We start from the raw sequence: 13,981 nt of genomic DNA, 5'->3' as shown, positions 1-13,981 counted from the left end.
ATTTACAGTCCTCATCTTATTTTATTTATGAACAACATCTGACATATCATCTTAATCTAATTTTCTTGGAACATTTATTTAATACTCCTATTTACAGGCCAATTATTCCATTCTCGTCACCTTTCCTGATTTCTCCTTATTTTTGTGGCTCCTGAACTCTGAAATACTCCGAGATTTAGTTCTCAGACCTTTATTACAATTATTCTCTTCATAACGTCATCTAGTATCATGAATTTAAATCCCATATATTCCATACATTTATGATTCCAAAAATTATATTTCCAACTCAACTTCTTGCTCAAATCCCAGAGACCTATCTAACTGCCTCAGCATATCTATTTGGATCATAAATTGGCATCTAACTGTTCATTTGTCCAAGACAACTGTTCTTGCACATTTTCTGATGCATCCACATTGCTGAGGCACATGCCTTTACTCAATTCAAAGTGAGCATAGTCTGCCTCTGTAGAAACAGATAATTATCTATTTTAAAGATTCCATTAGAGAGTTCTGCTTCTAGTATGGAGGAGTAAGAGCCTAATATACCGATCCTTCCATAAATATCAGCTATGAACTTTAAACAAAAACAAATGAATAAATCAAAATACTTGGAGCACTGGGGACTGCAAAAATACAAACAAATTTGTAAAGGGGAATCAAAACTTGGACCAAATGACCAGCACAGAGTGAATTCCTTGTTTTTTTTTTACAGCAGTCATGGCAGCACGGGGCAGTTAAAACTCTTGTAGTAAATCTGAAGTTTTTTTGGTAGGAGAGTGAGGAAGCAACTCTGGAAAGAAGAGATCCAAAGAAGGGAAACCTTAAATTTTGTGTTTAAACTCAGCTGAAACCAGTAAAATACTCATGTGTAGGGCAAACTGGCAACAGTTACCAGCTAAGGCTAAAAGAATAGAATTGAAATGTGAGCCACTTTCTTTTTCAGTCCCAGCACTTTTCAGTTTGAGTCTAAACAAGTGAATTACCTATTAAAAGAACAACACATATCACTGCTCTTCAGAACAATATAACAGAATCCTGAGTGTCCACAATCTGATATTCGCAATGGCCACGATACAATATAAAATTATTTGACATACAAAGAGCCAGGAAATTTAGACTCGACTTCAAAGGAAAAAGCAATCAACAGATGCCAACCAAATGGTGGAAGCATGTTAATAGGATAAGCACTCCAAATAAAAGCATATATTATTGAATTGGATAAAAAGCAAGACCCAACTATATGCTGTCTGTAAGAGGTACATTTAAATATAGAAAAAAAAAACATTTAAAATTAATGAAAAGGAACAGATACACTATGCAAAAAGTAAATCTAAGATGGCTGGAACTATAATATTTACATTAGATAAAATAGACTTTGAGACAAAGCTTGTTTCCAGAAATAAAAAAGGACATTTCATAAAGATAAAATAATAAATTTATCAGGAAGAAAAAAACAATTATAAATATGTATTGCTTAATTACAGAGCTTCAAAATAAAATAAAAATTAAGAGCATTAAAGAGAAAAAAATACTTCCAGATTCATAAATGGAGATTTTAACACCTTTTCTCAAGAAATAGAATAACTAGCCAAAATTTAGTTAAATCGTGAGTACTTGGAACAAACTATAAAACTACTATGACCTAATTTATATTTATAGAACACTGTACCATACTACTTCAGGATACATAATTTTTTTCAAGTGCACATGGTAAATTCAGAAAGATAAATTAGATGATGAGCCATAAAATGAGCCTTGAAAATTAAATATATTGAAATCATACAGAGTATATTCTCTAACCACAACAGAATTCAATTTGAAACTAATAATACACAAACATATTCATCCATGCACACAAAAGAGTGCTTAAAGGAAATTTTATAGCTTTAAAGATATTTTTAGTAAAGTAAGGTCTAAATTCCTTGCACTAAGGTTCTATCTTAAGTAGAAAAACAAGAGTCAAACAAAGACTATTAGAAAAATGAAAATAGTAAAGGTATGTGCAGAAATCAAAAGATTATAAAACATTAAATAATGGAGATAACAGCCAAAATCTGGTTCTCGAAAAAGATCGATGAAATTCACAACTCCTAGCTATAGTGGTCAGTAATTAAAAAGAGAATGCAAATTGCCAATATCATGAATAAAAAATGGATATTACTGAAGATCCTACAGACATTAAAAGGATAAGAAACATGGACAACTTTATGCAAACAAATTCTAAAACTTAGATGAAATGGACAAGTTCCTTGAAATTCAAGTTACCAAACTTTGTCAAGAATATATAGATAACCTGAATAGTGCCATATCTATTAAAATTTTTAAATTTATAGTTAATCTTCCCCAAAAGAAAATTCCAGTTTCATTGTTGAATCCAAATGAACATTTAAGAAAGAAATGATACCAATCACAAACACATTCAGAAAACAGAAGGGGACATAGTACTTTTCATACTCGTTCTATGAGGCCAGCATTACCCTGATGGAAAAACCACAGAATGATATTATAAGAAAACTACAGATCAATATCCTTTATGAATTTAGATGCAAAATTCTAAATAAAATATTAGCACATCTACTCCAGTAATATATAAAAGATAATATAACTAACTAGGGTTTATCTCTAGAATGCAAGTTTTGTATAATTAAAATAATTAATGTAATTCAAAAATAAGAGAATGAAGGAGAAAAATAATTTTACCATTTCAAGAGATGCTGGAAAAATTATTCTACAAAGAATATTCATTCATGATAAAGATATGTGCCACACTAGAAATGGAACTTTCTCAGTTTGATAAAGGGCATCTATAACAACAAAAACAAAAAACCCTGCAGTTAACATCATACTGAATGCTGAAAGAATGAGTGTTTTCCCCTAAGACCAGAAATAAAGCAAGAATGTCCCCTTTCACCACTTCTATTAAACTTTGGGTTGGAGGCCCCAGCAATAGCAATGAGGGAAGAAAAGGAAATGAGTCATAAAGATGTTAAAGGAAAAACTGTACGTGCAGATGACAAGATTGTTTAATAGAAGAAAAATCAGTGAATTTAACAAAGTCACAGGGTAGAAAGTTAATATTACAAAAAACAATAACATTTAAAAGATTTCATCAATGATAGGGCCCCAAATTACCATATACTTAGGAATAAATTTAATGAAAAATGTGTAAGACACAACAATTAAAACAAGAATGCTGACAAGAAAATTAGAGAATATTTAAATGAATTTAGAAATATACTATAATTCTTGATTGGAAGACTCAAAATAGATAATACGCCAATTATGCCCAAATTTATATATCTATTCAACAAAGTCCCAATACAAATTTCAGTAGGTCTTTTTTTCCAGTAGAAATTGACAAGTTGATAGGTAATATTTAATTGTATTTAGTTAAAGGTAAATAAAAAAGAACAGAATAATTACTAACCTAGTTGTAAAATTTATATTTTTGGTTTATTTCAGTTCAGTTGTTTTTTAGAGTTCCTGAAACATATTACAATCCTTCAACCCTGCATTTAGTACACAAGTTTAGCCGAACATTAAGAACACTTATTGAAAAGTATATAAAATATATGTGTATATAATTAAGCATACATTATTGGACATAATTGTCATTTTCTCAACCCCAAAAGCTATCAGGAAACATAAAGACTGCACATACCCAGAGTTCTGGTTTTGAGAGAAAGGATTATATTAATGGTAGAAAATGCTGTGCAGTACAAATATTAAAGTTGACATAAGAAGATTTGCTTTAGTATTTGTTTAATAACCACTACATATTTTTTATCACCTCTACAAAAGTCCTTTTCTAGGCCTCTTCCCTGTCAATCTGACTAGTGCAAAATTGTGACCTCAGTTTGTTTTGCTGGATATTTTTAGCTGAAAAGAAGTGCTATTCAGCTTTTAACAAAGTATCAGGGGTTAGGTCAGGTTAAGAGAATATTGTATACATTTTTTAAAAAAAAATATTTTCAGACTTTTTGTAGCACAGGCAGTGGTGCCCTCTTCAACCCCTTATGACCTGATAAACTGAAAATGCCAGATTGAGCTTCCCAATTTAGTTGTGGAAATCTCCTTTTTGAGATATTAATTCTATACTAAAAAAAAAATGCTACTTCTTCTAAAGGATGCAAGGCTTTCCAACTTGACTCTACATGTCTTCCTCGCCATTGTGTTCTGTGTCTAGATAGCCCTATGGAGTCTATTTAAAGAGAGATTGAGGAATCAAACCCACTGACAGTTTCTCTGAAAGATTTACTATTGCACTTGACAAGAAGTGGCTTATCAATCATCTGGAGGCCTTTTGTTTGGAAAACTAGTGTTTAGGAAGAAAAGTAAAACAAATCTCGAGGGCATTTTGGTCATAATTTGTCCATGCTTATATGTCTTAAAGTATTTATTCTTATTAAAGAACATTTCTATGTAGATTTTGGTCAAATGAAACTATTTCTTAAATAGCAAATATGAGGACTAAGTATGATAGAATTAAAACAGAAAGTGGCTTGTTTACGTATCCAGTCTAAACCCTCTTTTTACTGGAAAACATACAGCTACACAAGGTGAATTTTCTTGTTCAAAACCCCACAGCTAGTTACAGTCAGTTTTGGCTATATTCTTTCCAGTATGCCACTCAATACCCTATTTTTATTATATATATATTTATATTTATATATTTATTTATTCATATAAATTTTAATTTTTGACAAGAGTATTAGCCTATTTATATTAAATTGTAAAAATTTACATGTACATGCAAATTCAAATGTAAATTTTAAAATGTAATATTTGAAATGAATCATAGTTCCTAGTATACTGAAAATAAGCTGAAGAGCTTCCTTTATAAAGTCTAACATGTAGGCACTAAAATATCTGTTAATCAGGACAAATGTTGATTACTGTCTTAATTATAGAGAGGGTTATAATATTTATAACTGTTACTCACTATGATTTTATTACATGCCAGTCACTAAACATATTTGACCTTGAAAAGTAGGTACTTATACACATATTTTAGATGAGAACTCTAACACTCAAGGGCACCTAGTTAATTTATGACAGAGAACTGATACCATTTCAGATCTGTTTGATTTCAAAGCCATTTTAATAACTCCAAAATACCATTCTTTGTAGCCCATGCCAGTAGTGAATCAAAACTATTTATCTTCTGGTTTAATTTAAAATTTGTTTACATAATTTTGTTTTCTATTGGCAAGTTGCTCTCCATAAACTCCTATATATTGCCACAAATGCAAAAGTAACAGTAACCTTTATTTTAAAAATGGTCCTTTGATCACAGAGGTCCAGGTCTAAAAAGCAAATCTCTAAATTCTTCTGTCTGCTCTGTATGCTGTGCAAACTGACGTGGTTGAAGTAGAAAAGGGGGCGGGGGAAAGGGCACTTTAAAACCCATTATGTAGGCAGAAGTCAACTCTATGAGGTGGTCCTTCCTGAATAAGAATGTCTAGTGTAGTTGGAGTGTTATTTATATCAGGTATGCTTACATTTCAGGTATAGTCATGTTTCTATTGTCATAATAATGAGAAACAAGGCTGGCATAAGACGCTTTAAACCTCATAGAACTATGACAAGAAATAATGTATGTGACAATCTCCAATCTAGTTGATATCTTTGAATACCTGAGTTATCTATAGAATATTATTTTAAAATTTGAGTTTCTTCCCCCTTACTATTAATAGAATTACTGATGCACAAAAAGGAAAAAAATATAACCTGTCTTTAATTAGGTAGATAGAAAGATAATCTTTTCTGTTCAGATAGCTGAACTTTCAGTGTTAATTTAGCAGTAGCTATTACTTGACATGTTTTAAAGAAACAAGTTAGTAACATTCTTTTCACACAAGCATTAATATTGAATTGTGTACTTGATAAGCACCATTGCTCATCTTCAATTTACCTTATAAAAAGATTAGTTTGATATAAATGTTAATATTTTTAAGTTTTCAAATAAAGTTAAGCATAGTTAAATGGAGATATGTAAACACAGAAATAAATGAATTAAAATATAAAAATAAAATTATAGAACAGGTTTTTATGTGAACAGCAACATAACAAAATAATATTTTAAATGTATATTATTTAACTAGAGTAGAATATAAGAGAATAGAAGTTATGCATCAGGTGAAAATCTAAATGAATCTAATATAAAGACTAGTAAAAACTGAATATGATGACTATAGCTAACACTGCTATATGATATATAGAGAAGTTAAGAGAGCAGATCCTAAAAATTCTCATCACAAGGAAAAATTTCTTTTTCTTTTATTTTTATTGTATCTATGAGATAATAGATGTTAACTAAACCTATTGTAATCATTTCACAACACATGTAAATCAAAGCATCAAGCTGCACACCTTAATCTTATACAATGATGTATGTCAATTATTTTGCAATAAAACTGAGGAAAAAAGAAATGAATAATTTATGGAGAGCTGACTTTCCTTTTTATCTCAACATTTAATTTTTAGTTAATTCAGACACTTAGACATACAGTAGTAGCTACACTTGAGAAATTTCCTGATTTATGAAACAAGGCATGTGGGAGTTTAAATTTTCATATATTTTATACAGCTTCAAAAAGATCCTCTCAAATATCTGCATGGGTATGTTTTTTTTAAGGGATAGAGTCATTTAGTGTCTGAAGATTCTAGTAAAATGATAGGCATTTCATTTATGGCTCAATAAAACTCACGCATGAAGTATATCTATCAATGATCTGGTTAAAATAATTGTTTCCTACACTGGCACATATATTGCATAACGAAATACTGGAGTCCATCTCTTTCATATTTTTCTAGAACTTGGCATGGTTTAAGGCAAGGTTTCTCAGCCCCAGCACTGTTGATATTTGGGGCTGGGTATCTCTTTGTTTGAGGGGATGGTTCTGTGCCCTGTAGGATGTTTAGCATCTTCCCTGACCTCTACCCATTAGAAGCCTATAGAACACTCCCCTTCTCAATGTCATGACAATTGAAAGTGTCTGCAGACACTTGCCAAATGTCCCCTGTGGGATATAAGCAACTCTTGGTTGAGAACTACTGGGTTAGGGGTAAGAACTATCTTGTCAAATAAAGAAACTGTTTTCTCCGAGTCTCTGATTCTTCACCCTTGAGAGTCATGGACCCATTTGAGAATCTAACTAATTCTCTTCAGAAAAATTCCACATGAAACAACATTTTGCATATTACATCTTGGCGATACAGACTTTTTAGATCATCCATGCTCTTTTGTTTAAAATATCTACTCTGAGCAGTATTTATAAATAACATATTTGAATGAAAACAGAAAACAAATTGTGAAAATGAGAAAAATGCATATTCTTTAGGCATCTCGCACATTAAATCCTTTTACAAAACCCCTTGGTACATTAAGGATTCATTTTAAATGTCAATCGAGTCTCTATAGGTAAATAAATTCTGTCTTTCTCACAATACTATGAAAAGTCCATGTCAGGCTGTTTTTTCCCCCCTTGACATTCATATTATGTTAATGTCTAATTTTAGGTATATATTTCCAAAATACCAGAAATCTGAATGTAGCACCTTCAGTGAAAGCAATTTTATAGTTAACTTAGATATGTCCATACAAATAAAGTAAAGAAGAGAGCTATGTTATTTGGGAGATACTTGGGAGATGTCAGTCCTTAAACTACTTAAACTACATCCTTTCCCCCCACCAAGAATGATATTTTAAATCAATACTCATATTTCTAGCTTCTTGTAAAATATTTTTAACTATATCAACTATATTAATTATACCTTCAACAGAAGTGCGTTACAACCAACATGTTTATAATAGAATTAACATTTCCCCAAACTCAACCCAAAACTTTCTTCTTCGGATAATCTTATTTCTACTAATGACAGTTCTATATTTTAAACTTCTGGGTTTCAAATCCCAAAAAAAATTTCACCCACTTTTTCTCACTATCTACCCTTGTTCACTCTGATCACATAGTAGCATGAGTTTTAGATTTTGATCATCTGAGTGTGAATTCAATCTCTGTCATTTGTTGGCATGCAATTTTTGGCAAATTATAAGACACAGCTTTCTGAGACATTCCTTATTTATAAAATACACACAATAGTACCTATATCATCAGCTTGCTCTGAGGATTATCATTTGCAAATTCCTTGAATATTCCATTGCCCAATATCTTAATAATAACACTTATACTTGTAATTAAAACAGGACAAAGAAACAGAAGTAGATTTTTCGGCGGAGATTACCTATCATTACTTATTCATTTTTTGATATTTCTATCATATATAACTATATCTTTCTAATCCAATAACCAATACCCTAGTTTTGACATATGTTAACGATTTATGTAGAAATTTAAAGTTTTATTTTATTCTTAGATGCATTGCAGTTATATCTATTTTTCCCCTTCCTGACATGGATTTAAATTGACTCTTAGAAATGCTCAGAAACCTGGAATGTCTTAGCCATATTTCTCTTAAAACAACTTTCCAGAAATAAAATGAAAAAAAAAAAACACACCACTATACTAACATAAAAATAATTTGTAATATAACATCAGCTACTTTATGAAGAGCTATAACCTTGTTAGATTCATAAAGTTAATGAATTGCTACAATTTGATTTGGATCTTAAATGTGATATTTTGTTAGCTTTTTTCCTTAATGTATTAAATGTCATTCTGATAGAATGATAAATGTGCATATATCTAAAGAAGTTTCAGGTAAATGTGCAAAGAAATAACAGAAAAATTGCTTGGTACAGGGAAATGCATTTTTGTCCTTCATTTAAAAAATGCTTATTTCAGTGGTACTTGATGACACATGGGAATATTAATAGACATGACCCTTTATGTTTTCAATGTGTACTTTCCATCTAAGTCAAGAAAAATTTCAAAGTAGTTATATTTTAGGTATATTAGCTCTAAATAAAATAACTTTTATATCAATATAATTGAGTTGTAAATAGTTCATATCAGAGAAAAAAAGCAAAACTCAGTTTTTTGTGTGATAGCCAGTGAAGGCAGAGTGGAAAAAATGAGAAAAGAGGTGGGCAGGGCCTGGTTATATTGGATTTTGTTAGCCATTGAAACAATCTGGCATTTCATTATGCATGTAGTAAGAGACTACTCAATTTTTTTTTTAGCAGTGAACGATTTGATGTAATTTACATTTCAGCAAGATCACCTTACAAAGATCTGGTGGTTGGACTTTTGTGGACAAGAAAGCCAAATACTACTGACATTTCTAGAAAGACAGGGACAAAGAATTGAAAAATTGTATCTCCTTCTACATTCTTAAATTTATGTGTCTGAAAATAAAATAATTTAAATGTCTATAGTCAAGCCATGCATTCTTCATATCATCACATGCTCTATAATTCTCCATACTTTTCTTGCCACCTGGATTCACACATTTACATTATTAGAAGGCTACTGATGCCATCTGAGCTTGCAACTCAGGTAAATATTCAAACCAGTAGAGATCATTCTATTGCTCATAATTTATGTGCATCTAAGCTCCTGGCCTCCTTTAATATATCTTGTTTTATTATTTGGAAAATAATAGATGTATGTGATAAAAAAAAGTCATGTATAAAATTTATACCACAGGAAGTTATAATTTAATAATATTAATATTTTAATAATTTTTCATAATTTAGTCCTTCAGCCTCTCTCCAGAAGTATCCACTGTCAGCAGTGTCTTATGCATCTCATAAAAAATGTCTCATGCATATATGCATATATGTGATTATATATGTATAGTCTCTTTATTTTTAAAACAAGTAAAACTATAACAGTCAAATTGTTCTGTTTATTTTTTTATTTTTACTGAGTAATATATACTTCCTGTTCCTATTTAAAATTTTTTTCTTCATGGCACTTACCAGCGCACTGCATTATATGACATACATGATATTTTAGCTTGTTTTTCTGTTGAACGCCTACTTCTCTCTACATTGTACAATCCACAGAGGCAGAGATTTTGTCTCATTCATGGCTGCATCACTAGTGCCCGGAACTTAGTATGAACTCAAATTCTTGCTGAATGTATTAATGAATGAATCACTTATATCTTCCCATGTCAGCCCATATTCTGCCATCTCATTCTTCTTAATGGTTACAAAGCATTCCATTGTACAAGTAACACTAATTTTTGTAACCACAATTTTCTGATTATAGATGCTGAAATGTGGCAGTGTATTCTTTTACGTATATCTTTATGTGTATATGTGAGTACATTTGTTACATATACATTCTGAGTACATTCATTAAATGAATTCTTAGAAGGAAAATTGTTAAATTGAAGTATGTGTGCTCTTAAATTTGATAGATATAGCCAAATTGTACTCCAAAAAGGGACTGCTAATTTAGAATACAGAAAAAAATCTGTTTTCCCATATTCTTTCTGGTCATCAGCATGGGGCTTCAGAGGCCAGGGAGGAACACATCAGAGAGACCATTAATAAGATATTTCACCTCTTGTAGGTTTGGTTTTATTCATCAATAAAGTAGAGATGATAATAAAACCTACCTTGAGTGTGGTTTCAAAGAAAGGAACTTGTCTTTGGATTTGAAAGTGAATAACAAATGAATGTGAGAAAATGGTTTCCATGTGGTTACTTATCAAATATACTAAGATATTAATATTTTAGGGGCAATTTTCTCATTGGCATAATTTAAGACTGTACATTTTTTCCCACCAGAAAAATTTATGCTTTTAACATTTTAAAGTGTTCTGACCTAGACTTTTACATAAAAGTTGGCTCCTATCAGATAGTTCTAGATTTTACTTTTTTATCATTAGATGATTTTTTTAGAAGAAAAGCACTAGGCGATAACAATACAACAAAAAAATACCGCTTTTTGAGCAATTATAGATGGTCATCATGCTAAGTGCTTTCCAAATATTTATTTGATGCTCATAGTTGTGCATTATCATTTCAATCGTACAAATGTAAATAAAACAAACAAATGCACAAAGTTTTTAAGTAGCTTATCCAAGGCCACAGACCTAGCCTAGTAAAGAACTGTAAGGTCTAGTCCTAAATTTGTCATTGACTTGCTGAGGTAAGTTAAGCAATTTAATTTCTGTGTCTGTGTTTCTTTGCCTAAAAGAGAGAGAGAGAGAGAGAGAGCGCGAGAGAGCACAATGGGGTAGTTATATGTTCCTTTGAAGTTCTAGTATTTACAGATGTAATTGCTGAAAAAACTATTCTAAACCTCATCATGATCCACCCATTTTGCTCTTAATCAATTAGATAATAAACCAGTTCTTCATGTGTGACTGAAATCTGTCTCTATTACATTTAAGCCCATTTCCTTTTATTTGATCCTATTCAGACAAAACAATATTACACTCAAAAACAATAATTAGGCTTCTGGCCAATGTGGTAAATGCTGTGCTCACCTCTTCACACAACCACATCAAAATTACAACTAAACTACAGGACAGCCATAATTGGGAATTGCCTCAAGTCTAGCTGACCAGGAGTCCTACAACTAGAGACATACAGAAGAGGCCACCTCGAGTCCGATAGGAGGGCAGAGATGCGGAATGGGCTGGTCCCACACCTGTGTGTGGAGGTTAAAAATCAGAAGGGATATCTCAGCTGCAGAGGTCCCCCTGGAGGAGCAAAGGGTCCCAGCCACACACTGGGTTTACCAGCCCAGGGTTCCAGTGCCAGGAAGGGAAATCCCCACAACTTCTGGCTGTGAAAACCAGGGGAGATTTTGGCTGAGTGAGACAGAGGGCTGAGTGAGTCCGGTGTTTTACTTAAAGGGCCCACACACAGACTTACCCACTAACGGACTCATTCACTCTAAGCTCCAGCACTGGGACAGCAGCTTGAAAGGGACACATGGGGAGGAACTGAATGATCTGGCTTCAGGGCGAGGGCTGGAGTGGCAGCTTTCTCCCAGAGAGAAGTGCTGGCAGAATCCATTGTTTCTTTATTAAGCCCTCCTCCCTCCCAGCCTGCAGATACAGGAGGCCACCATATCTGAATCTCCATCAACCTGGCTAACATTGGTCACTCTGCCCAAGTGATTCCCTGAGACCCTGCCCCTCCCAACATACGGGCCCACCCAAGCCACTTCTAGTGGCTTTTCCATAAAAAGGTCCTGTCTTGCCTTGTGCTGTGGACCTTTCTAAAATCTCTCAAAGATTCACAAAATCCAAACAAGAAGCATCTGGCCTCGGTGCACCCTGTACCTCATGCTGAGCAACCCCAAGCCGGGCACTAGCAGCAGCTGGTCTTGGTTCCTGGCTTGGCTTCTTAAGGCAACTACAAGCCCAGCACAGGTGGCAGCCATCTGTGGATTGCTTGATGACTCTTGCCAAGTGGCCCCAGGCAGGGCACAGGCTGCAGTTGAACTTGGCCTATGGCAGGGCCCCTTCCAGGAGGCCCCAGGGCCAGTATGCCTGGAGGCCAACTTTGGATCCATCCGGAGCACCACCCAGGGCTACGTCTGAGGACAACACACCCAGAAGGCAGACTGAAAAGGCCCTAGAGCCCTGTAAAAGTGAATCGGGCTCCATAGGATCAGTCCCTCACTGGCTAGTCCTCACAACCAACCAGCCTGAGGGTCAATCCCTCCCATTGATATGCAAACCTCAAACAAGTCTCAACTACAACAAGGATGCATACACAACCCACACAAGGGACACACCTGTAGCACCCAGGTGACCAGGGATACTGTGCCACTGGTCCCCAAAGCACACCTATTACATAAGGCCACTCTACTAAGACCAGGAAATATAGCCACCCTATCTAATACATGGAAACAGACACAGGGAGGCAGCCAAAATGGAGAGACAATAAAACATACCCCAAATGAAAGAATAGAATAAGCTCCAGAAAAAGAACTCAACAAAATGGAGACAAGCAATCTATCAGATACAGACTTCAAAACACTGATTATAAGGATGCTCAATGAACTTAGCAGAAGAGCAGATGAACTTAGTGAAAACCTTAACAGAGAGATTAGAAAATATAAAAATGGATATGGAAAACATAAGAGAACCAGTCAGAAATGAAGAATATAATAACTGAAATAAAGAATACGTTAGAGGGAATCAACAGTAGATTAAATAAAATAGAGGGTTAAATCAGTGATTTAGAAAATAAGGTAGCAGGAAATACCCAATCAGAACAGGAACAAGAAAAAAATTTCTAAAAATGAGGATAGTTTAAGGGGCCTCTGGGACAATATCAGGTATACCAACAATTGTATCACAGGGGTATCAGAAAAAGAAGAGAGAGCAAGAATTTGAAAACATATTTCAAGAAATAATGATGGAAAACTTTCTTAACATGTAAAAGGAAATAGACGTACAAGCTCAGGAAGCCCAGAGAGTCCCAAAGAAGATGAACCCAAAAAGGCCCACACCAAGACACATCATAATTAAAATGCCAAAGGTTAGAGACAAAGAGAAAATCGTAAAAGCAGCAAAAGAAAAGCAGTTAGTTAACTACAAGGGATCTCCCATAAGACTGGCAGCTGATTTCTCAATGGAAACTTTTCAGGTCAGGAGAGATTGGCACGAAATAGTCAAAGTGATGAAAGCAAGGAGCTACAATCAAGATTACTCAGCAAAACTATTATTTAGAATCAAAGGACATATAAAGAGCTTCCCAGACAAGAAAAAGTTAAAGGAGTTTATCAGCACTAAACCAGTATTACAAGAAATCTTACAGGGACTTTAAGAAAAATAAGGAGAAAAAAAGATAAAAAATAGGAATAATAAAATGTCAATAACTACATATCTATTAACAATTACTTTAAATGTAAATGAATTAAGCGCTCAACCAAAATACAAGGCGGCCAAATGGATAAGAAAACAAGACCTTTAAATATACTGCCTACAAGAGACTTGCTTCAGATCGAAAGACACACACGGACTGAAAGTAAAAGGTTGAAAAAAGATATTTCATGAAAATGGAAACAAACAAACAAACAAAACCTAGGGTAGTAATACT

The 13,981-nt window shown here is 33.3% G+C and overlaps 1 pseudogene; it reads right to left on the bottom strand.

The window, feature by feature from the left end:
- Positions 1 to 12,314, bottom strand: part of LOC120598455 (40S ribosomal protein S20-like) — a 29,108-nt pseudogene extending 16,794 nt beyond the window's left edge.
- Between the last annotated feature and the right edge of the window lie 1,667 nt (positions 12,315 to 13,981).

This window comes from Pteropus medius, unplaced genomic scaffold (assembly GCF_902729225.1).
Source record: "Pteropus medius unplaced genomic scaffold, Ma_sr-lr_union100, whole genome shotgun sequence".
NCBI lineage: Eukaryota > Metazoa > Chordata > Mammalia > Chiroptera > Pteropodidae > Pteropus > Pteropus medius.
The sequence above is the reverse complement of the archived record's forward strand: the minus strand, read 5'-3'. Positions and strand labels throughout refer to the sequence as shown.